The sequence below is a fragment of the Ornithodoros turicata genome, chromosome 1 (genome assembly GCF_037126465.1).
Source record: "Ornithodoros turicata isolate Travis chromosome 1, ASM3712646v1, whole genome shotgun sequence".
Lineage (NCBI taxonomy): Eukaryota > Metazoa > Arthropoda > Arachnida > Ixodida > Argasidae > Ornithodoros > Ornithodoros turicata.
This window is the reverse complement of record NC_088201.1, coordinates 114,344,677-114,367,775: the sequence shown is the minus strand read 5'-3', so window position 1 is coordinate 114,367,775 and position 23,099 is coordinate 114,344,677. Positions and strand designations below refer to the sequence as shown.

The 23,099-nt window shown below is 44.0% G+C and overlaps 1 long non-coding RNA gene across 1 annotated transcript in view; it reads left to right on the top strand.

Moving 5' to 3' along the window:
* The window catches only part of LOC135368127 (uncharacterized), a 42,746-nt gene extending 26,868 nt beyond the window's left edge, over positions 1-15,878 (top strand). The window contains exon 3 of the long non-coding RNA XR_010414684.1: positions 15,869-15,878. This is a non-coding gene — a long non-coding RNA (uncharacterized LOC135368127). The remainder of the gene's footprint in view (positions 1-15,868) is intronic.
* Positions 15,879-23,099: the final 7,221 nt, after the last annotated feature.

The following is a 23,099-nucleotide window of genomic DNA, read 5'->3' as shown; positions in this document are numbered from 1 at the left end:
TGCAGCCAAAGAGCTCCGGCTATTTTTCTTTTATTTTATACTTCACTGGCTTTGCACTGGGCTTTCAGTGAGTGAGTTATCTCACCCTGCCGGGAGGAATCACGTGTTACGTGACCTTCTGCCCTATTGAAAAACTGTACAGAAAATCTCACAAAATATCTCTTGCGTTATTCTAAGAGATTTTATGTGTGATAATTGGACATTCTCACAGAATTTCTCACAAAGCATTCTCTCAGAATTGCCCCCCCCCCCAGTTTCCTACAGAAATCTTACAGGATTTCCTTTAGACTTCTTACCAGGAGAAACCAGGAGAATAAGAGCCACAGAATCCATCACGTGTGCTTTCCATTCTTTATTGAGATCACTTGGGAAGCTTTCAATACGAAACACAGATGAATCAAGCCATCGCTAGATATCACACAAATAATAAACCAAGGAACTTGACGAAGAAAGATAAAAGTCACTGAAAAGGTTAGCCAGCTGTAAGACTCGAACCCACATCTTCTGGATTGCCGGTTCAGGGCTCTACCAATTGAGCTAAGCTAACACGCCTTCTCAGTGACTTCCAGGGTGCGTCACCGTGCGTCAGGGTGGAACGTGATGTCCTCCCGTCAGGGTGAGAAACTCACCTCTGAAAGCCCAGTGCGACGCCAGTAAAGTAATAAGTGAAGAAAATTGGCAGAGGCTCTTTGGCTGCACCTTGAACATATGTTTATAAGTCACAAACGTCGCCACGCGAGCACTGGACAGCTGTTTCGGCCTTATTGGGCCTTCATCAGCAATGCGTAGGTGGGCGACGTTTTGGCGAATGGCGTCGGAAGGTCACGTGGAACGTGATGTCCTTCCTTCAGGGTGAGAAACTCACCTCTGAAAGTCCAGTGCGAAGCCAGTAAAGTATTAAATGAAGAAAATTAGCAGATGCTCTTTGCCTGCACGTTGAACATATGTTTATAAGTCCCAAACGTCGCACACCAGCATTGGACAGCTGTTTCGGCCTTATTAGGCCTTCATCAGCAGTGCGTAGGTGAGCTATATATAGGTGGGTTCTATATATGGATATTCAATAAGGATAAGAAGTGGAGACAGTGCTTCAACAGGACAAGATAAAAAAGGGGTACTTTATTAAAAACTAAGAGGGGGTATGCGACGTTTCGTCAGCGGCGCTGACTTCAACCGGAATGGGGTATTATGGTGACACACGACAATTCGAAAGAATGAGAGGGGAGTATGTACAAGGGGAGAGGGCAGTACACGTGCTGTGTCAAACAAAGGTAAAAGGGTACAATGAATCACAGGCAGTCCTGTTCTTCGATGGAGGGCAATGATTTCCTGGGGTGACCAACCGGGGAGTCTGAGAGAGGTACAAAAGAGTGTATGTATTCCGAGAGAATAAGGAATTTAGGTTGCGAACAGTTGAGAGGGCGCCGGTGACCTCGTTAATCTGGCTTTTAAATTTATAAATAAGGAACGATTATCTTTGCTCTCTAAGGCGTTGGGATGGAAAACCAGGTTGCAGAACGAAAATGGCTATGTCGTTGATTGAGTGGTCAGGTTTACCTAAATGTCGAGACACTGGCAAGTTAGGTTTCGTTGAGACGTCAGATCTGTGATCAGGTCTGTGTGAAGCGGATGCTGAAGGATGACCGATATATTGGGCCTTGCACTCATTACATTGAAGGAGATAAAGGACGTTAGGGGAGTTACATTTAAATAGACCATTAATTTTTGTGCGATAGTTAGAATTTGTGCTTTCTACTATCGTAGCAGTTTGCATTAATTTGCAGATCTGGCATCTGCGTCCGTTGCATGGCTGACAACCGTTATGTTCCGACGGCTTGTTTAACTTGGCGTTCACAAGTCTATCTTCGATGTTCATTGCTCGGCGACAAGTAACGCGTTCTGGTTCCGGAAACACCTGTCTCATACGATCAGATTGGGTAAGGATTGCATAGTGCCGTTTAAGTATGCGGTTTACGTCCGGGGCATAACCGTTAAAGCTAATAGTGAGGTTTACTGAAGAATTCTTATCGGCTCGGGGCTGTCTTTGGAATAGGTTCTCTCGATTGGTTGATCTAGCTCTGGCTATGGCATCTTTTACGGCCTGATTAGGATATTTTCTATCTGTGAATATTTCTTCAAGGCTTTGGGGATGATTATCTAGTTCATCATCGTTAGAACTTATTCTCCGGTAACGCAGCGCTTGACTCTAAGGGGTAGCTACCTCAGTGTGTCTGGGGTGGCAACTCTGGAACGATAGATACTGCTGGCAGACGGTAGGCTTTCGATACAGACTGGTGGTTCCATTGTGTCGTTTAACTTCCACGTCCAGAAAATTAATGACTGAAGAGGAGTAATTGAATGTAAATTTAAAATCTGGAAGCACTTGGTTAAAATCGTTAACAAACAACTGAAGGTCGCATTCGGAGTGGGGCCAAATAATGAATATATCATCTAGGAATCGCTTACATAGGAGTGGCTTCAGTGCACAATTTCTGAGGAACGGTTCTTCCAAGGATGCCATGAAGATGTTTGCATAGTTCGGGGCCATTTTTGTTCCCATTGCTGTACCAAGGGGATGAAACTCGCGAGTTCACTTGCGGACTAAAGTGAGGCGCTGCGAGCCTTTCGCGTCATCAAACGTCATGAAACGTCAAAATTTGTACGTCGAAGCCCGAGTTCTCTACCGAGAGCATCCCATTGGCTCCTGCGGCCGCTCCCCTGGTATGCGAGCGCTCATTGGTCGGTTTGAAATTTTAACCTTTTCGTGGCGCGCGTGAGCCGGCACCGCCGTCCCGGAGAAGAGAAGCTCGCTGTAAGCTCGGGTGCCGGAGAAGAGAAGCTCGCTGTAAAGTTTCGAAATATGGTGCAGCGGGGACGCCCGCAAAGCATCTTTCCCGGTACCGCTTTGGATGGTTTTTAGTGCCCGTCGATACCGACTCTGCAAAACTCGAATCCTCTTGTATACTTCTGCAAGTAAATTCAGTGATACATAAGTGGAAGGCAGGTCTGCTTCGCTTGCTTGGCGCGACAACGATTCAAGAAGGATCAATACTGTGTTTTTCCACTCGATGCAGGTAAGTCAGTTCCTATTCCATTCTGCCGCTATGCTATAGCGTAGCATAACATAGCACCGCAACTGTGGCGTATACGCAACATTTCGGCCGGTAGAATTTTTAGTTTTCACGTTTTCTGATCCTCGTTCTGGTCTTTCTTGCTCAGGTATCAACTAGGTACTGCTCAACTAATATCTGCTTCAGAAAAGCATCTGCATGGACGCAATAGAATGGATATGCCACCCTGAGTGGTTGGAACATCATCTTTCGGCTTAGCAGCTGCACAGGTTCCTTTGTGACGGGTCAGCCTTGACATGTGACACTACACAAGCAGCAAAGGGATATGGACATGTTTTCTGTCATGCTGGATTTGTGAATGTGTGTGTCTGTGCAGTGAATTTACTGATCTACTGTGAAATCTTCCACGTGAGACATATCAGCTAACAGTGAATACGAAGTTGCTTTGGCATATTACTCGAACTTCAGAAACAATGTTCATGTGAAGTTTGTGTTTGGCGCAGATACAGCAGACTGCATATGTGTGATTTGGAAATACCAATCCCGAAAAATAAAGCACCTTGTGCAACAGAAAGAGCCAACGCTTCCGCGTTTTATTTATTTCACTGGATGCGAACGAAAATCCAGAACCGCCAAAGCGGGGGAGAGAACAGAGGGGAAAGGGAAAAAGTACCCGTCGGCAGCGTCGCTTTACGTCACCGGTCACCAAGGGAGACAAAATAAAACAAAGCAAAAACCTACTCTACCGAGGCCCAACGATTGGCCCGACGTCAGAGGTCACGTGAGTTTTTTCCCGACAATAGAAATATACTACACGTTCATTCCCCTGGCTGTACCATGTAGTGTTTTTCGTCGAATTCGAAGTTATTGCATGATAGAATCACATTCAGGAGTTCCGTGAGGACGGACGTATCATAACCCTGATCGGGTTGATTCTTAAACGCACACTCTGCTGCTGCTATTCCATCTGAGTGGGGAATATTAGTATACAGGGAAGTGACATCTAGAGTTGCTAAAAGACAGTTAGGGGGAACGTTTATTTTACATATGTCTTGAAAGATATGGTTGGTGTCCTTAACGTATCAGTCGAATTTAGACGGGATGGGCTTGCTGAGATGGTCCACGAATGATGAAAGATTCTCAGTGGCTGTGCCATCACAGTAAACAATCGGCCTTCGGCTTTCTTCATCTTCAAAGCCTTGAAGAAACATTTGCAGATAGCAAATATCCTAATCAGGTCGTAAAAGATACCATAGCCAGGGCTAGATCAACCAATCGAGAGAACCTATTCCAAAGACAGCCCGGAGCCGATAAGAATTCTTCAGTAAACCTCTCTATTAGCTTCAACGGCTATGCCCCGGACGCAGACCGCATACTTAAACGGCGCTATTCAATCCTCACCCAATCTGATCGTATGAGACAGGTATTTCCGGAACCACTCCGCATTACTTATCGCCGAGCAAGGAACATCCAAGATGGACTTGTCAACGCCAAGTTAAACAAGCCGTCGGAACATAACGGTTGTTAGCCATGCAACGGACGCAGATGCCAGGTCAGTGCAAACTGTTACGATAGAGGAAAGCACAAATTATAACTATCGCACAAATATTAATGGGCTATTTAACTGTAACTCCCCTAACGTCATTTACCTCCTTCAATGTAATGAGTGCAAGGCCCAATATATCGGTCAAACAGCTACATCCTTCAGAATCCGATTCAACAACCACAGATCTGACGTCTCAAAGCAACGTAACCTGCCACTGTCTCGACATTTTAGTAAACATGGCCACTCAATCAACGACATAGCCATTTTCGTTCTGCAATCGAGTTTTCCATCCTAACGCCTTCGAGTACAAAGAGAATCGTTCCTTATTTACAAATTTAAAAGCCAGATTATCGAGGAGCCCGGCGTCCTCTCAACTGTTCGCAACCTAAATTCCTAATTCTCTCGTAATACATACATTCTTTTGTATCACTTTCAGACTCCCCTGTTGGTCACCCCAGGAAATTATTGCCCTCAAACGAAGAACATGACTGCCTGTAATTAATTTTACCCTTTTACCTTTGTTTGACAAAGCACGTGTGCTGCCGTCTCCCCTTGTACATACTCCCCTCTCATTCTATGAAATTGCGTGCGTCACCATAATACCCCATTCCGGTTGAAGACAGGGCCGCTGTCGAGACGTCGAATACCCCCTCTTAGTTTTTAATAAAGTCCTCCTTTTATACCTTGTGCTGTAGAAGCACTGTTTCCACTTCTGGTCCTTATTGAATATCTTCATTTTTCGTCGTCAACCGCATTGTTCTATATATATATATATATATAGACAGTGAAGCTTGCACAACCCCATCCACAGGAACAAGTGTTTGGACAGCAAAAGTGCTTGAACTGGGAGATAGCAGTTAATCGGAATAGCGACCTCTGTTTTCCACCCTGAAAGCAGATATTGTAACGTTGAGGGCATATTTAAGAGTGATGGCAAGATGTCTGCATGAGAGCTCCCATGAAAAGTGGAATATAGGTGAATGCTCAAATTATAACATCGCATTGTCATACCTGTTGGTGGCAGATAGACTGCAACTAACGTGTCAGCAATTGCTTCGTGCACCAGATGCAAGACAGACCCTGCCTTCAGCGTGTACCTGTAGTAATTCACAAGTAAGATTATCAATACTGCTATGTTGTTAATCGTGGTTACATCAGAGGAAGCGCAATAGGACAGCTGCACAATCGATTCGCGGAGCTTCATATTTTTATATCTGAACCTCGACTTCGTTTTGCTCTCGTTTTTTGCCTTGATTCTCCGCGGCACGTTCAAAATTTGTGTGCCGGGCATCTCAGTTCAGACGGTTTTGTGCCGAGATTCCAAATTGCTTTTGGAGTCGCGCGTGACCTATGATAAGATCGCGGATGAAATCCTTGGAGTGGAACTCAGTCCGCACGGCTGTCGCTGTCAGGCAAGAGCTTCGCACTGCTTGGTCTTTTGGCAACTTATAATATGTAACACTTGAATGCTCCGATGTTCTAACAGTGTAGCACAATCACATTCTCGACAACTTCGCCGTGGCATATAACGTATCATATCGCTCCAGCTCATAAAAAGCAAGGTCAGCACAAGGAAGTGCGCTTTCCAAACGACGTCGTGCCAGAGAAATGTTCGCACGCTTTGTTTCCGGCTTAGCAGATAGCAGCTGTTTGCCAATGTACGATACATAGAGAACGGAACGAAAGAAGTCAAGCGGCCACGTCAAGAGTCTATGCCAAAGACAGATAAACCCTGAACAGTGACGTCGGTGCTCCCGTGCGCAGGGTTTGCCGACGGTCTGACGGGCGGGCGGGGAAACTAAAAAGATACTTTCTAAAAAACTACAAACGTTTGGGCCCAGACATTTCACGCACATATTCGGTGTTCGCTAATGAAAACACAGCGCCAGTATCGCTCAGTTCTGCGGCACTTCAAAATCGGCATATGTGACCTTTAAGAAAGCTATGCGGAAATGTACGCTCTACATCGTTGTATGTTATTCCGGCGAATTTCGCAAGCTACCTAGCTCGTTTTGCGTTTATCCTGTCTTAGCTGTCCAGGCATCTGTTCGTTGCGTTACTCACTGCTATCGTTAGAGAAGTGGATCCTGATTTATCCCTAAACTTGCCCAATCGGCTGCCTCGCAACTTTGCCTCCATTATCCACAGGCTCAATTAGTGTTCGACTTCACACCATTCTTTAAATACAGGCATAGTCGCTCTGACACAATGTTATGCTCCAGGTGTGCTTCCTGGTGGGAGGCTCCCTGTACTACCTGCACCACGGTAACTGCCAGGATTATTGGCGAAGTTACCGCATCCTGATTAAATTGGACGATCTGTACGATAGCGGTTCCTAAAAAGCAAGAAGCCAAACGCATCATTACTTTGAAGTGGCATCATGTTGTGGATCTTTGGTGGAGCTTTGGAAAATAATTGCCCTGACGAAGGAACGAGTAAACAGTCAAACACAACACAAACCTTTTTGTATTGATAAACTGCCAAATACAATAGGGACACCGTAGGACTTGGGACCTCACTGTAAGGCGAGTCCTTAGTGAATTTCCCGCATGGTACGCGTACCACTGTATTTTCATCTCTCTGACAGCCGCCCGCAACATCCAGATTTTGCGTCAGCCTCCTCAACACCCTAATTAGCTAGAATCTTACACGTGTAAGCTATCTTGATTTAGCCCGTTGGTTGCTACCGGTTTATTACTAACCGACTTATCGCGTCATGAAATTCGGCATAATTTCGTTGCATCGTAAATGTTGACCTAGCTACAAAACCGAATTTGCAGACGTTTTCACGTGAAAAGGAGGGAACTGCAAACGTTAAAAAAATGATTAAATGACTTGGAAATATATTATGATATTGAAACGATATGGCACCGAAGATTGATATATTATACAACTGTCATATTTTATGAAGAACACGATCAAAGATGATGAAATATGCAATTATATGACACACGGAACATTGTAGATTGAAGTCAGTCAGATTGGTAACGTATGGGGATACGTTAGGGTATCCGTTAGAACTTACTCTACAACGTGTTACCCAATAAAAAAAAACATATATTACATATATTTTTCCTGACTTTTCACAAGCAGATAATGAAAGCATTATTGACTACCTGTCTTTTCATTTTGATTGCTTTGTCCCCACCCATCATCCCGAAATATAAGTTGTTGTTGTTTTCGATTGCTTTGCTGCAACTTCTGTGTTGAGTGAGGGCAACGAGATCTGGGCGATGCTTAAGAACATTGTATTCGACTGTGTCAAGAAATTCGTGCCGAATCAGAACAAAAGAGTTGGTCGGACCCGACCTTGGATAACACGTGATGTGACTCACCTTAAACGTCGTATGAACAGGTTATCCAAGCGAACTCGCTATGCTCATATTGCTGAACATATCAAATCCCTTCGAAGGCAGTTATATAGCTTAATCCCAGTTTTACAACAGTACTCTTGGTATATTCCTGTCCATTTCCCCGCAGAAGTTTTGACGTTACATTCAACCAGAACGCAAAGGACCAGACAGAGAGCCACCGGGAGGCGCACATTCCTAATTCATATAATGCGTATTTTTCATCTGTGTTTTGAAAGGATGATGGCAGGCAATGGCAAATCACGTCTGATAAGTTCTCACATATTCCTCCCATAGAATATATTTTCTTTACTTAGAATGGAATTCTCAACCTTCTTTTCAATTGGATACAAAGGAAAGCCTTGGACCCGATGACATTCCTAATGCGTTCCTAAACAATATACTCAATGGGTGTCGCTGTATTTAGAAGTGCTCTCGCCAGAATATATTCAACAGGTACTCTTCCTGATGAATGGAAAATAGCAAAAGTTATCCCAGTGCCAAAAAAGAAGAATGCAACGTTATTAGCAGACTGCAGCCCTATCCCGTTGCTTTGCATTTGTTCAAAGGTGTTTGAGCACATATTGCACTCGCCTCGCATATATCCACCTTTTGGGAACACCATAACTTAATCAGTGTTAATCAGTACGGTTTCGGAAAGATCACACTACCCTGCTATTCCTCTACGACCCTGCTATTGATCGAGTTTACATATTACTTGTCTAAGTGTATTGATGAAAAGAAACAGGATGACGTAATGTTCTTGAATCTCGAGAAAGTTTTTGATAAAGTGTCACATGCGAAATTATTGGTACAGTTAAGAGTTCTACTAAAGAACCCGCGTCTGCTAACGTGTTTATCCTCATATATAAGCAATAGATACATATTTTTTGCCTGTGATGCAATTACCTCCGGTCTTTCACCAGTGACCTCAGGAGCACCGCATGGGTCAGCTCTCGGCCTCCTATTGTTTCTTATTTTTATCTGTGACATAACTCAGAATACTAGTGCCAATGTCAAACTTCTCGCAGACGATTGTATTCTTTATTCCGAAGTTTCTTCGCAATCAGGTCAAGTGAATCTCCAAGAATCTTGTGTGATGTGAGATTACAAGAAGTGTGATTACTACATGACGGAAAAGATGGCAGATGTCCATTTATGGTGACAAGAGTGTGGAAATGAGCATAACTAGCAAGCAATCCCGCCTCGACTATGATTACAAGATTAATGAGTCAGTACTAACCTCTGTTAAAGAACACAAGTACCTAGAACTTACATTTCAGGATAATCTACGATGGCATAAACAAATTCAGACAGTGATGAATAAAGCAAATTTTATACTGCACTATTTGAAAAGGACGCTGCGAGATGCTGACGTTAATGCCAAGTTGACAGCTCATAGAACATTGGTTCGATCAGTATTAGAGTATGCTTCAGTAGTGTGGTTTCCTGAGACGGCTTCAACCATACAGAACCTTGAGCAAATTCAGACGAGGGCCATACGCTTCGTATTTAACAAATACTCTTGTGGAGTGTCTGCCTCGGGGCTTCTGCATGGGTCTGGCGTTCCCACTCTTGCAGAAAGGAATAGCCGTTTACGCCTAAAATTGTTCTGGCATATTCTTCGCAACCAAACATGTATCCGACGATTACATGACATGACACGAATGATTACATCATATTTGCTCAGCGCAAAGCGCGCTTGTTTTCCGCACCCTAAGTATATAGAACAGTTTAGATTTCGAACAAACTGGTCATAGCGCTCTTTTTTCTCTCTTTGTACCCGTGATTGGAATTCTGTGCCAACAGAGGTCATAGTATATGACACTTTGTTTTCATTTAATGCAGCCTTTTTTGATTGATTACTTGACAGGTCAGGTATTGTGACTGGTTTCGCTTTTTTTGTGCCCTTTCTTCTCCTTTAACATTTCTTTTCCATTTCCGTTGCAATTGCACTAATATTGGACGTGTGTATTTGCCCCTCCTTCTGTGGCAATCGCCATAATTATTATAAATAAATAAACAAAAATAAAAGTCTACCTGTGCCACCATTCCATGATCAGTAATTACTCAATGCAGATGGAACATTTTGTCACCTACATATAAAGCTCCGAAAGGCATCCAATCGTGCTAAATTTAAAAGCCGTTGAACATCGTAGCGCAAAGTTGCAATGCAAAACGTACGAATCCCGTGTTCAAAACAATCAAGATTGCGGTGGTACGAAGGGCTGATGAAACGCAGCTCCCTGTAGACGTCGACGTCACGCACAACACTCACGCGGCATTGCAATTAACCCTTCGGCAACAACAGCTGCTTCAGTGCTGTGTGGTTGGGGAGTAGCGTCTCAACTGCTCTTCGCAACACTGTCATTTCGATTGTGCTGAATACGGGATTCGTATATTCGGCATGATAACTCTGCACTAGGCCACTCAATCGCTTGCAGTTTGCAGGATTGAATGTCCTTCAGAACTCTATTTGTGGGCAACCCAATTTGCCATATGCATTGAGTAATTGCTGAGTGAGGATGGTACGCCGGCAGATTTTGACGTTTATATGGTAACACACTGTAAAAATATCCTTTTGGCATGAGCTCCCGGGATCTAGTCATCTATTGGTATCGTAGTGTTTGGGACAGCGGTAGTCCTAGAATGTCAAATGGTAGCGGATATAATGAAAATAGTGATGAAATGTCAGAGTGTCTGCAGCAGTCATAAATTGTTGTTGTAGTGTTTGGGGCAGAAGTAGTTGTATAAGTGAAGTCATAGCTGCTATCACGAAAATATTGATGGAATGTCCTGCCAAACAATAATCAATATGATCGCATTATACTCGTAAGAAGACAATTTTGCCATTTGCAACGACACAGGTACGCCAAGTGCCACCATTACATTCGGTCAGATGTTCAGAAATGCGCACTAAAGAGTGATGCAGCCTCTAACAAGAAGTGAACGCGTTAGCGGGTAAACGCGTGTTTTGGAACTAGGCCAATGACAGCCTATGGTCGGGTGTGCCGTTGCGCCGAGCGCAAATCATCTACTGTCGCGGAGCAGGGACCACCCTTCGCCTGCAGCAATGCTATCGCATTCGTACGCATTTCGCATTCATTGAGATTCCAATGGTGGTGGCGGTGCTGGTTTAAGGGCTCGCCGTTGTCTGCCTCACAAGATTCCAATACCGCTGCCACCATGTAAGTGTGGCACCGCCATTTACAGCAAACGCAAAAGTGTAACTTCAGTAGTGGGAGGGCTGGCCAAGGCTACAACAATGAGAAACTACGGCACCTCTGCCCTGAGCCCTGCGCGTATTTTTCCCCGCGCGGCGCGTGTGCGGAGGGTTGTCCGCGCGCTTATCGGCGGGGGAGGGCTGCGCGTGCGCTCATCGTAACGTATTTTTCAGCCTGGGCTTCTTTGGCCATACGTGGGCGACTTCACATATTTTTCCGATACAACAGGTGAGCGGTTTACATGCAGAGACATGCAAAGAAGGGTCATACACAAAAAGTACAAGTGAAAATACATTTATTAATGCCAATTGTAATGCCATTCAATTTGAGATATCTTTATTAAAGCCAATAGTGCTGGGAATTGTTCCAATTGTGATGCCAATCAGGTGAAGGAGAAAAACCAGCCGAAAAACCTTCACCACCTTTAACAGGGCGGCGCTCGGGTGGAGGGCTGCTGTGGTGGGCGAAGCGTGACCGGAGGGCTGCGTGCGCGCTTACCCTTCACCCTGGGCTGACTTTTTTCACCATTTTCCTACTTGGGCCGACTTCCTTCCCGCGACAGGTGGGCGGCGCTCGAGTGGAGGGCTGCTGTTGTGGGCGGCGCGTGGCCGGAGGGCTGCGTGCGCGTTTACCCTTCAGCCTGGGCCGCCGACTTTCGTCATTTTTCAGCCTGAGTCGACTTGAATCGTAATTTTTCCAGCTACAACAGGTGTGCAGTAGGCTGTTTACATGCAAATGATAGCCATACACAAAAGTACAAGTGAAAATATATTTATTAAAGTCATTAGGAATTATGCTATGACTCTGCGTGAATGGGAAAAACTTAGCCAAAAATCTGAAGCAGAAGAAACGCAATACACGTAACAAAGAATATACTTATTACAGGTATGATACAATAGCATTGAATAGGTATCACAAATCAAACACAATATTTTTTTTATTAACAGGAATCATACACACAAGTTTTCGATGAATCAGAACGGACACCACATTTAATCAAAGAAGATATTCTTAATCAATATGATTACAAACAAAATTACAAGTTGTATTATAAAAAGTCTAATATTCCTATACGTGAGAACTATCAGTGCAATAGCGGGAAGTTCTGATAATTGTATGCAATTAACTGTGAACAGCAGAGGCCCAGGAAGACTACAGGACACGAACACAAGAGGCAATAAAATCTATACCACTACAAAGAAGATATTCCTAATCAAACAACAGAGTAACCTATCATTCAGAAAATCAGAAGAAAAATCAAACTCATCAGAAAATAGACATGTTAAAAATGAACTTCACCACATAGCACGCTCCTAGCCAACAAACATGGAAGACCACGGAACACGAACAACAAGAACGACACGAACACAAGGGGAAATAAAATCTATACCACTACAAAGAAGATATTCCTAATCAAACAACAGAGTAGTCTATCATTCAGAAAATCAGAAGAAAAAATCAAACTCCTCAGAAAATAGACATGTTAAAAATGAACTTCACCACATAGCACGCTCCTAGCCAACAAACATGGAAGACCACGGAACACGAACACAAGAGGAAATAAACTCTATACCACTACAAAGAAGATATTCCTAATCAAAACAACAGAGTAATCTATCATTCAGAAAATCAGAAGAAAAAATCAAACTCCTCAGAAAATAGACATATTAAAAATTAACTTCACCGCATAGCACGCTCCTAGCCAACAAACAGAACAAGGAACGACACGAACACAAGAGGAAATAAAATCTATACAACTACAAAGAAAATATTCCTAATCAAAACAACACAGTAATCTATCATCCAGAAAATCAGAAGAAAACATCAAACTCATCAGAAAATAGACATGTTAAAAACGAACTTCACCACATAGCACGCTCCTAGCCAACAAACAGATCAAAGAACGACACGAACACAAGAGGAAATAAAATCTATACCACTACAAAGAAGTTATTCCTAATCAAAACAACAGAGTAACCTATCATTCAGAAAATCAAATGAAAAAATCTAACTCATCAGAAAGTAGACTTGTTAAATGAGCTTCACCACATAGCACGTTCCTAACCAACAACCAGATCTGATGATATCTGCCCCGATTTGTTGAAGACGGGTGCCGATAGATGTATGGAAGACCGCGGAACACGAACGACAAGAGGAAATAAAATCTATACCACTACAAAGAAGATATTCTTAACCAATATGATGACAATCAAATTACAAATTGTATGAGAAAAAAGTCTAATATTCCTATACGTGAGAACCATCATTGCAATAGCGTGGATATCTGTCATAACATTTCGAGCGCAATAGGGAATCTCAGTTTCATATCCCAACATTACTCAACTTTTAATTTCTTATTATTTACCAGCGGCATGGCCGAGTGGGCGTCCGCTCGTTGGTGGTAACCAAGGTCGTACTGAAGACTGGGAGGTGGTGGGTTCGAATCCTACCGCCGGCTGTGCTGTCTAAGGTTTTCCCTGGGTTTTCCGAAGACTTTCCAGACGAATGTTGGCACAGTTCCCCCTGAAGTCGGCCCAGGACGCATACTAACCCCCCTGTCGCCCACTCCTTCCTGCTATCCTCTCTCCGTCTGTTCACATCTGTACGTCGCTCATAGCCATAGTTGCTTCGCGGCGCTAACACCCAATCAAAAAATAATAATTTCTTAGTAAGTGAACAGCATAGACGTGAGGAAATAACGAGAAGCAACACAATCAACAGCTACGATTAATAGAGAGCCAAACCTGCGCACCATCCAACACATAGAGAAATAATAGCTAATCAATCTATCAAAGGCGAAATAGCACAGACTTAACGCTGAAGAACAGAGGAACACGCGGCGACACGTAAACAACAATAGAGGAAAATAATCTATCATTGAACCATCATGAAATCGACCAATATACAATTTTCATTCTAACAAACACTACGAACCTTGATTGAGGTATCCAAGACGTAGAAAATATGCACTGTTTTCACTCTTTTCCTCAAAGCCAGGAGACTTTATGTCTCTATTTATGTGACCATAGCACCGCGCATGCTTTATCACTCAAAGGGTTAGGGGCTATATTACTTCGTCCAGCAAACGGGGCGCTCTAGAGGTCAGATAAGAGAGTTCAAAGGCGATATATTTTATTGTGCAGCGCAAATAGATGTCGATATCACTCGCGGGGGTCACTATCTTTTCGCATCCTTTCCCTGAAACGGAAATCATTCGTCAAAGTGGTTGACAAGTCGGCTAAGTTTGTAGAGGTGCGATATTGTTATTGAAGATGTAGAGAAAGTCCAAATTATTAATTGGTAGCAATGATACTCAATCAAGAAACGAGACACAAATTTAATAACATCAATTTTTGTAATATCTTGCAACAGAAATTTCTAATGAACCACACAGAAATATGAAATGGGAAATGCAACTCAGATTTATGAGGCATTCCCATCTTAGAGATCCTTACTTATGTCAATCGAGTGAACAATTGAAACAAATGCAAGACAATAATTATTTCAGGCAGGAGGACTTTTCCCATTCACGCAGAGTCATAACATAATTCCTAATGACTTTAATAAATATATTTTCACTTGTACTTTTGTGTATGGCTATCCTTTGCATGTAAACAGCCTACTGCACACCTGTTGTAGCTGGAAAAATTACGATTCAAGTCGACTCAGGCTGAAAAATGACGAAAGTCGGCGGCCCAGGCTGAATGGTAAACGCGCGCGCAGCCCTCCGGCCACGCGCCGCCCACAACAGCAGCCCTCCACTCGAACGCCGCCCACCTGTCGCGGGAAGGAAGTCGGCCCAAGTAGGAAAATGGTGAAAGAAGTCAGCCCAGGGCGAAGGGTAAGCGCGCACGCAGCCCTCCGGTTCACGCTCCGCCCACCACAGCAGCCCTCCACCCGTGCGCCGCCCTGTTAAAGGTGGTGAAGGTTTTTCGGCTGGTTTTTCTCCTTCACCTGATTGGCATCACAATAAACGATTTCAGAAATTGCATGGATGGCCCACCAGAGAGCGCCGTGTTGCGAATGCCCCACTGCACCTTGGGATTTAGTTTTCATGAGTCAGACAGAAGAAGAAGAGCGCAAACGGTTTCGGTTTTCCCTCCTTCCTGCGAGCAACAGTCAGGCAAGCACGAATGCAAACCATTTCCCACGACGCATTGCGCGATGCGCGTGACTTGGGCGACGGAAGGGCCCCGTGCGGAGCACAAGGGCAATATCTGAAATCGCCTATTGGCACAATTCCCAGCACTATTGGCTTTAATAAATATATCTCAAATTGAATGGCATTACAATTGGCATTAATAAATATATTTTCACTTGTACTTTTGTGTATGACCCTTGTTTGCATGTCTCTGCATGTAAACCGCTCACCTCAACAGGTATCGGAAAAATATGTGAAGTCGGCCCACGTATGGCCAAAGAAGTCTGCCCAGGCTGAAAAATACGCTACGATGAGCGCACGCGCAGCCCTACTCCGCGGATAAGCACGCGGACAACCCTCCGCACACGCGCCGCGCGGGGAAAAATACGCGCAGGGCTCAGGGCAGGGGTGCCGTAGTTTCTCATTGTTGTAGCCTCGGCCAGCCCTCCTACTACTAACTTCATTGCCTTCGTCTACAACGAAACATCGCCGTCACTTGTTCTTCACGCGACCCCATAACAGTGTGAATTTTTCAGAACGTCACAGCCTTCAAAGATGCACTCTTGACTTGTATGGAGAAAACGTACAGAACTTTGCAGACGTTGGATCCGGTAAGTGCAATTAATGACCGCAGATTTAGTAGCGCATTCAAAGAGTTGATGATGTTGATGTTGAAAAAAAAAGTATTTTGAAATACTAAAGCAGCATTGAAATATTATTTTGTGCGTGTGCGACCCGTGCCCATTTAATATGCATATGTGGCTCCCTGTCCAACTGAACGAACACTATATAAGACCTTATAATATTTATTATACAACCACATACTTCATTAGCTCATTCTTTGTCAAACACTGTCTTTAGTTGATTCGCCCCTAAAACTTGTAAGTCATAAACGATACTGCTAGATACGCTCCTCAATATAATTTTCCATCAACGACACTTCGTCCATCTGTTGCAGGATTCTGATCTACTGGAGGATATAGTTAGTAGTAGTTGAGGTAGTGCAAAAGGCGAACACACACTTAAGCCTGGCAACACCCAGCTGCATACCTCCGTTAAAGAATGGCAGCTGATAAGTTGATGAAACTGCACCATGAAGTCGAACAGGAGCCCGCACCCTCCAAGTGTGCGGTTAGACAGTAGTGCGTGTGTGTGTGGGGCGGGGGGATTTCTTCAAGTAACGTCGTATTAGCCCAGTCGGTGAAATATTATAGGTCATTATTATTGGTCAGGTATATATATAGGTCATTTACATAAAGAATAACACAGGACCGATTTTGGAGCCCTGGGGGAAGAAGAAAGAGAGATACCGATGACGGTGTTATATGCGGTGAGACGTAGCTCAACTAGCTGTCTGAGATTATGCTAGCTCCAATGAGACATAAACAGAGAGAACCATACCGATACACGTCTTGGATCCACAGAAGTTTCCTTTTGGATACTAAAGGGTCGGGTGAAGAGCGCAATATTAAGATGTCGGCGAGAACCGTACATCCCAAGGGCGTTCGTGTGTTCGTCATGACGTCCACGATGATGGTGATGTGATGAAATTGCCATTACTATCATATATTAGTATGTGTTAGTTATGTGTGCGGGTCTCCTGGAACGAGGGCTGTGGTGGTGACACTGCGCGAAACGAACCGCAAGAGGAAGCCGTGCAAAAAAACTTACAGGAATAGAGATTGGCTAGATGGGTACGTACGGATGGAGCAGACGAAACAGCGAGCCTTGTCCTGTGTTTCGTTTCTTCCGTGCCGTCTTGGCTCGCACTTATCCACGATGAGGAACTTTTGTAGTATATCGCATCAAGAGGTCCATCATTTTGAGCAAACTGGCTTGGACCTCATGTCTCTTTTTATGATATTAGTTTATCAGGATATTGCACCAGTTCAAGCAATATTTGCACCAATTCACACAAATTTAATCGCCTTTCATGTGAAGGACATGTCTGCTGCTTACAACGCGAACATCACCAGTCTAATGCAGAGTGTCAGGGTAAGTGAGAGTTCTACCGCGACCATGCAGCGGAAACTCACTTGTTTCATAACTAGTGGCATCAACATAATTTGGTTGATATTTTTGAAACGAAATACGTCTGTAATCTCGTTTAATGCATCGCTTGTTGCATGGCTTGTATTTTCTCATCCTTATGCTCGTACCGAGGTTGGATCGCAAAATGGCACGCGTACTATAGCAGTTGAGAAACACCGATTCAAAGGTTCCCGCATTTTAACTCGGTTTTCACTGTTTTGATGCAGGACGAAACGCTACTTTGCAAACCTGCACCCTATAAGCTCAACAAGTATTGGAAGTTCAAAACAATGTCTAATGCAAACTGCGGCCGGTCTTATGCGATAATGAGATCTTAAAGCATCGGTTTCAAACATGAGTGACGACTGTGAAATGTCTCAATTTCGGTACTATTATTGCGTGCATTGCACAAAGGCAAAAGGAGCTGCGCCAACGACCCGATGGTCATTTAGGGTTCTTATAAATTACGGTTTTCATAGTAGCAACGCCCTGTGCACGCACGCTGGTGTCTGTATTCAATCACATAAGGCCGCTCTAACGTTCACGTGAAAACACTACATCAGTCTGGTGCGCACGACATATGGTACAGGAAAGGACCAGGATCAGCGTAGTGCCACACTAGGCCACTCTGATGGGCATTCCAAAAACACCATGTCTGTCTAGTGCGCACGTCATGAGAGTCAGATAATGCCATAATCTTTCTGACGTCACACCAGATCACTTTGGTGTAAACCTCAAAAACACCACACCCTATAGTGTGTACGCGAGGAATACCAGAGTACACCAAACTTCACGCTTTCGTCAGAGTTCTGGTACACTAATCATACTGTACGTAGATAGTTGGGCTTGCTTGTTAAACATGTTTAAGGATACGTCGAGCGACGTTACAAGGCCAACGCTGGACAGGCGCAGACTAACAACTGTAATTGCATAACGGTAGACCAACATGCATAGAAAGCGGACGGGCAGGAAAGGGAACAGGTAAATGAGGTAGGTGGCCCAGGAAGACAAGTTCTTCTTCTCTTGTCCTCTCTGACGAGAATTGGCATTACTGGGATATCTATGTGATTGACCCCTTCCCTTTCCTGCCCCTCCGCCTGATATGTGTGTTTTCCTTCCGTTAGGCGATTACAGGTGTTAGTCTCACCTGTCCCGTGTTGTCTCTTTTTGTAACTTCGGTCTACGTCTGTTTAATACATATTACTCGTATCATGTACTCCTCAACAAGAGCGACCGCATATCAACGGTCTAGTATTCGCATCTACTTCGTTTTTGTTTCTGTCTGTATGTCATGTCTGTAGGCAGACACGCTTGCACGAGACGACTTGCGGTGGCCTATGCAGATGTACAGGCTAGGAAAGAGTTGATGTTAACATTACCTTGACTTTGCGGGAAAACGCAGAAGGAACACAGGACGAGACGAACACATATACTCACGTACCTGCAATGAAGCTTTAATACACAAAGTGCAAAAGAGGCAGGCTAAAAAGAAGGCGTACATTTCGGCGTCACTGCGTAACTGAATATGATGCACGTAATACGAACCTCTTAACGGTCGACGGTAGCGTCAATAACTGCACAAAGGAGCGTGTGTGCTTGCAGAGAATGGAATGGTATTCCAAAGCAACACACATTACAAAAAGTATGATAAAAAGTAACACTATTGATACCAGTACCAGTAAATTATATAGAAATGTAAACATACAACGTAAAAACAGAAGTGAATAACGTACGGAACAAAATGTGTTTGAATCTCTCAAAAGGAATCACTCAAGATTAGAGAATTTATCCAGAGGTATGGGACCAAGGAGGGTGACCAAGCCTTCTGCCAGGACAATGCTAGTTGACTCACTATCCTTTTGTAGCTGCTATTAGGGAGGATTCTAGTATGGTGCGAGGCACTTTGTCTTTGCAGGAGATTAAACCCTTGGTTCCAGGAAGGTCTGCAGAACAACCTGAACAGGCCTCGATATGTTTAAAAAGTTCAGAACTACTTGATTTTTTTACCTGCTTAGCGTGTTCCCGAAGCCTATCAATCAGGCAACGGCCACGGCACGGCAGGAACCCCCACATCAAAGAAGCATACGGTACACGCATGACTTTTTGCAGTCTACACTCGAAACCTAGTGACGGATAGGTGCCGTCTAATCAACTGGCACATTAAAAAAAAAAAGGAATGTGCCGGATAACTTAATGAGGCCCGCGGTGCCTGCTAAAGCTGCAGGTGCTCTGTGTCCCCAGAAACAACTGGTACGACATCCCTGCTGACGCCAGGAGCCACAGTGTACCTGACGTATTGAAGGGTTACTCGTACCCCCAATACACATTGTGCTGACAGAAAAATGACCCCCAGTTTTCGGCAACTGCTTATGTAACACTTGTCCGCTCTGTCTTGATGATGATGATGATGATAATAATTGTAGGTTATTGGCGCAAAAGCGACTTAGACCATAGAGCGCCAAAAACTATGGTTGTAAAGGACTCCACTTAGAAGTAAAAGTAAAACTGATGGAATTAAGAGAGAGAAGCAAACGTAGACATAGAGGTGGATATAAAAAATTGAGCGAAAAGTTACAAGTTCCTAAGCATTCCTATATCTCTAAAGAAACTCAAAATGTTCTCGAATGGAACAAAAGGTTATCACCAAGTTGAAGAGTTGGGTGAAGAGGTAAAAAGTACTTGTAACACTCAGTAAAGTGACGATTTCGATTAGGTTCGTCTTTTGGACACGATATCAAAATAAGTACAATAGAACTGGGCTCGTCAAACAGAGTGCACTGTGGCGGCTCCTCCCCACGAAGTAGAAAGCCGTGTGATAGGTAAGTGTGTCCAATTCTGAGCCTGTGCCTCAGGACATCACAGAAGCGGTGTTCCAATGTGTGCGTGTGATGAGACTGATGTGTGGCTTTATTAGGTGAAGTTTGTTCTGTGTTTGTGAATCCCAGAATTCTTGCCATTTTGCGTCAATGGCGCATTTTAGCACCCGTCTGAAGTCGTGAATGGGCATGTCAAGTGGACTGATGTCTAAGATAAGGGCTGCTGAAGCAGCTCGATCTGCCTGGGATACCCACATACCCATGGGCACCCAGCAAAACGTTAGGCGATAACCTCTATTTATGACTCTACTTAGCAAGGAACGCGCTCTCTTAACCAACAGATTCTTGGTTCTCTGCAGACTATGCAGGGCGCGTAGAGAGCTCAGAGAATCTGTGTAGATTAGAGCCGATCTAATGCTGGATTGCAAGATAAAATTCAGGGCTAAGATAATTGCGTACACTTCGGCAGTAAAAATAGATGCGACTGGATTTAGGCGATGCGACCTTGTCACTTCTACAGAGACCATGGCACACGAAACACTGCTAGTGGTTCGTGATCCACGTGATTTCCACGTGATCCCCAAAGGAGTGTTTCAATTCCTCAAACTCCTGTTGAAGAACCAGGGGTGATGTGTCCTTCTTGTCATGCTTTGTTAGGGAATAATTGTAGCCGGGTTTTGGCTGCCACGGGGGAATTTCTAGACCGGATTCTAAGATCCAGGAATCCCGACAAGAGAAATCATAGAGTTCTTGATATCACACAACCTCATGCTGAACGGACGTACAACTGATGATCTACTTATGAAAAGTCCACAAAACTGTGTGCCCTGGACACAAGACAATGCAGGGTGTTGATTATAGCTTTTAATTTTAAGGGCGTAGATAATACTGAGGTAGCAACGACGTCTCTCCAAGGACCATTCGTTGCACTCTATATACAAACTCTGCACTGGTGAGGTTCGGAAAGCTCCAAGCGCTAACCGTAGCCCTTGATGATGTATAGGGTCAATTAATTTAAGGACAGATGGTCGAGCGGAACCATATACTACAGAACCATAGTCCATCTTGGATCGAATTACTGAGATGTATATTTTGTGCAGCATATATCTGTCTGCTCTCCAGGTCTTGTGGGATATAACCTTCATGAAAGCCAACGATTTCATACATTTTGTCTTCAGTTCTTTGATGTGTGGCAAGAAAGTGAGTTTTCTGTCAAAGACCATTCCCAGGAATTTGTGTTCGTCCTGGACTGCAAGGTCCCGACCATTGATGGACAGTCTTGGGTTTGGAAACAGTCCTCTTTTCCTGCAAAATAGGACACACACGGTCTTTTCTGGAGATAATTTAAATCCCTTTTCGTCAGTCCATCTGACAAGTCTGTTTATCGTCAACTGGAGCTGCCTCTCACATGCATTCAAATTTGTCAAGGACTAGGAGATTTGCACATCATCGACGTACAACGAGTAAGACACAGAAGGAGGAATTGCGGTAGCTATTGAATTCATTTTCACAATAAAAAGAGTCACGCTGAGAACTGAACCCTGAGGGACTCCGTTTTCCTGAACAAATGGCTTCGACAGGGTGGTACCCAACTGTACCCTGAAGGTTCTCCCGTGAAGAAAATTCACGACACAACGTAAAATTCGGCCCCTTATGCTTAAGGAATGCAGATCTGGTATGATACCATACCGCCGTGCAGTATCATACGCTTTTTCTAGGTCAAAAAATACCAAGACACAGTGACTCCGCCTGACAAATGCCTCTCTGATTGCGGTTTCCAAGCGGACAAGATGATCTGTAGTAGAACGCGCAGCTCGAAAACCGCATTCATTATTGTCTAGGCAGTTATTCACTTCGAGGTAATACACCAGCCTGTTATTAACCATTCTTTCAAAAGTTTTTCCAATACAACTAGTGACAGCAATGGGCCTATAGCTTGTAGGGTTTGATGGGTCCTTTCCTGGTTTCAGGAGAGGATTTACTGTAGCGACCTTCCATGCTGACGGCATTTGTCCACTACTCCACACGTCATTGAAAAACTTGAGCAAACCTTCTTTGGATTTTTCTGACAAATGGACAAGCATGGAGTACGTGATTCGATCTGGACCCGGAGCACTAACATTTACTAATGATAGTGCCTGCAGGAGTTCACGGGCAGTGAAAGGTTGGTTATATGCACAGTTCTCATCTCCCGTTGTTGTGATAATTCGTTGCTCTTCACGCCGTTTGACACTTAAGAATTTCGATAAAAGAGATAGGGCGCAGACTAACTGGTGCATGATGATGGAGGAACGAATAACCGAGAGACACGGGACACGAAGACAAGCACAAGAGTTCTCAGACACAGTAATGATTTAATAACACACAAACCTCCTAAATACCTAACAACTCCCGGAGGGGAGGGAGAGGGATAAAGGATGGCAGTAGATTGACTCCATTCAATGCCGTGCCAAAAGGTTGCACTGTAAAGCATAAGTCTGCGATTGTACCATGCACATGTGCTGTTGTTTATTCTATTCCCTTAAGTTGTGGTTTTTGTTATGTGGGGCAGACTGGATGTTGTTTAAATGACCGCCTTCGAGAACACCAGCTCAACTTAAAAAAGAGCCATATCTCCAGCGAGCTAGTTGAGCATCTTCGGCAATGCAGCAACTGTGAGGCCATTTTCAGCGAAACCGTGGTGTTGTCTAGGGAAAGGGATAAGTGGAAAAGACTTTTGAAAGAGACGGTGGCGATAACGCAACGTGGGAACAGTGTAAATAGGCCATCCTTTATCCCTCTCCCTCCCCTCCGGGAGTTGTTAGGTATTTAGGAGGTTTGTGTGTTATTAAATCATTACTGTGTCTGAGAACTCTTGTGCTTGTCTTCGTGTCCCGTGTCTCTCGGTTATTCGTTCCTTCATCATCATGCACCAGTTAGT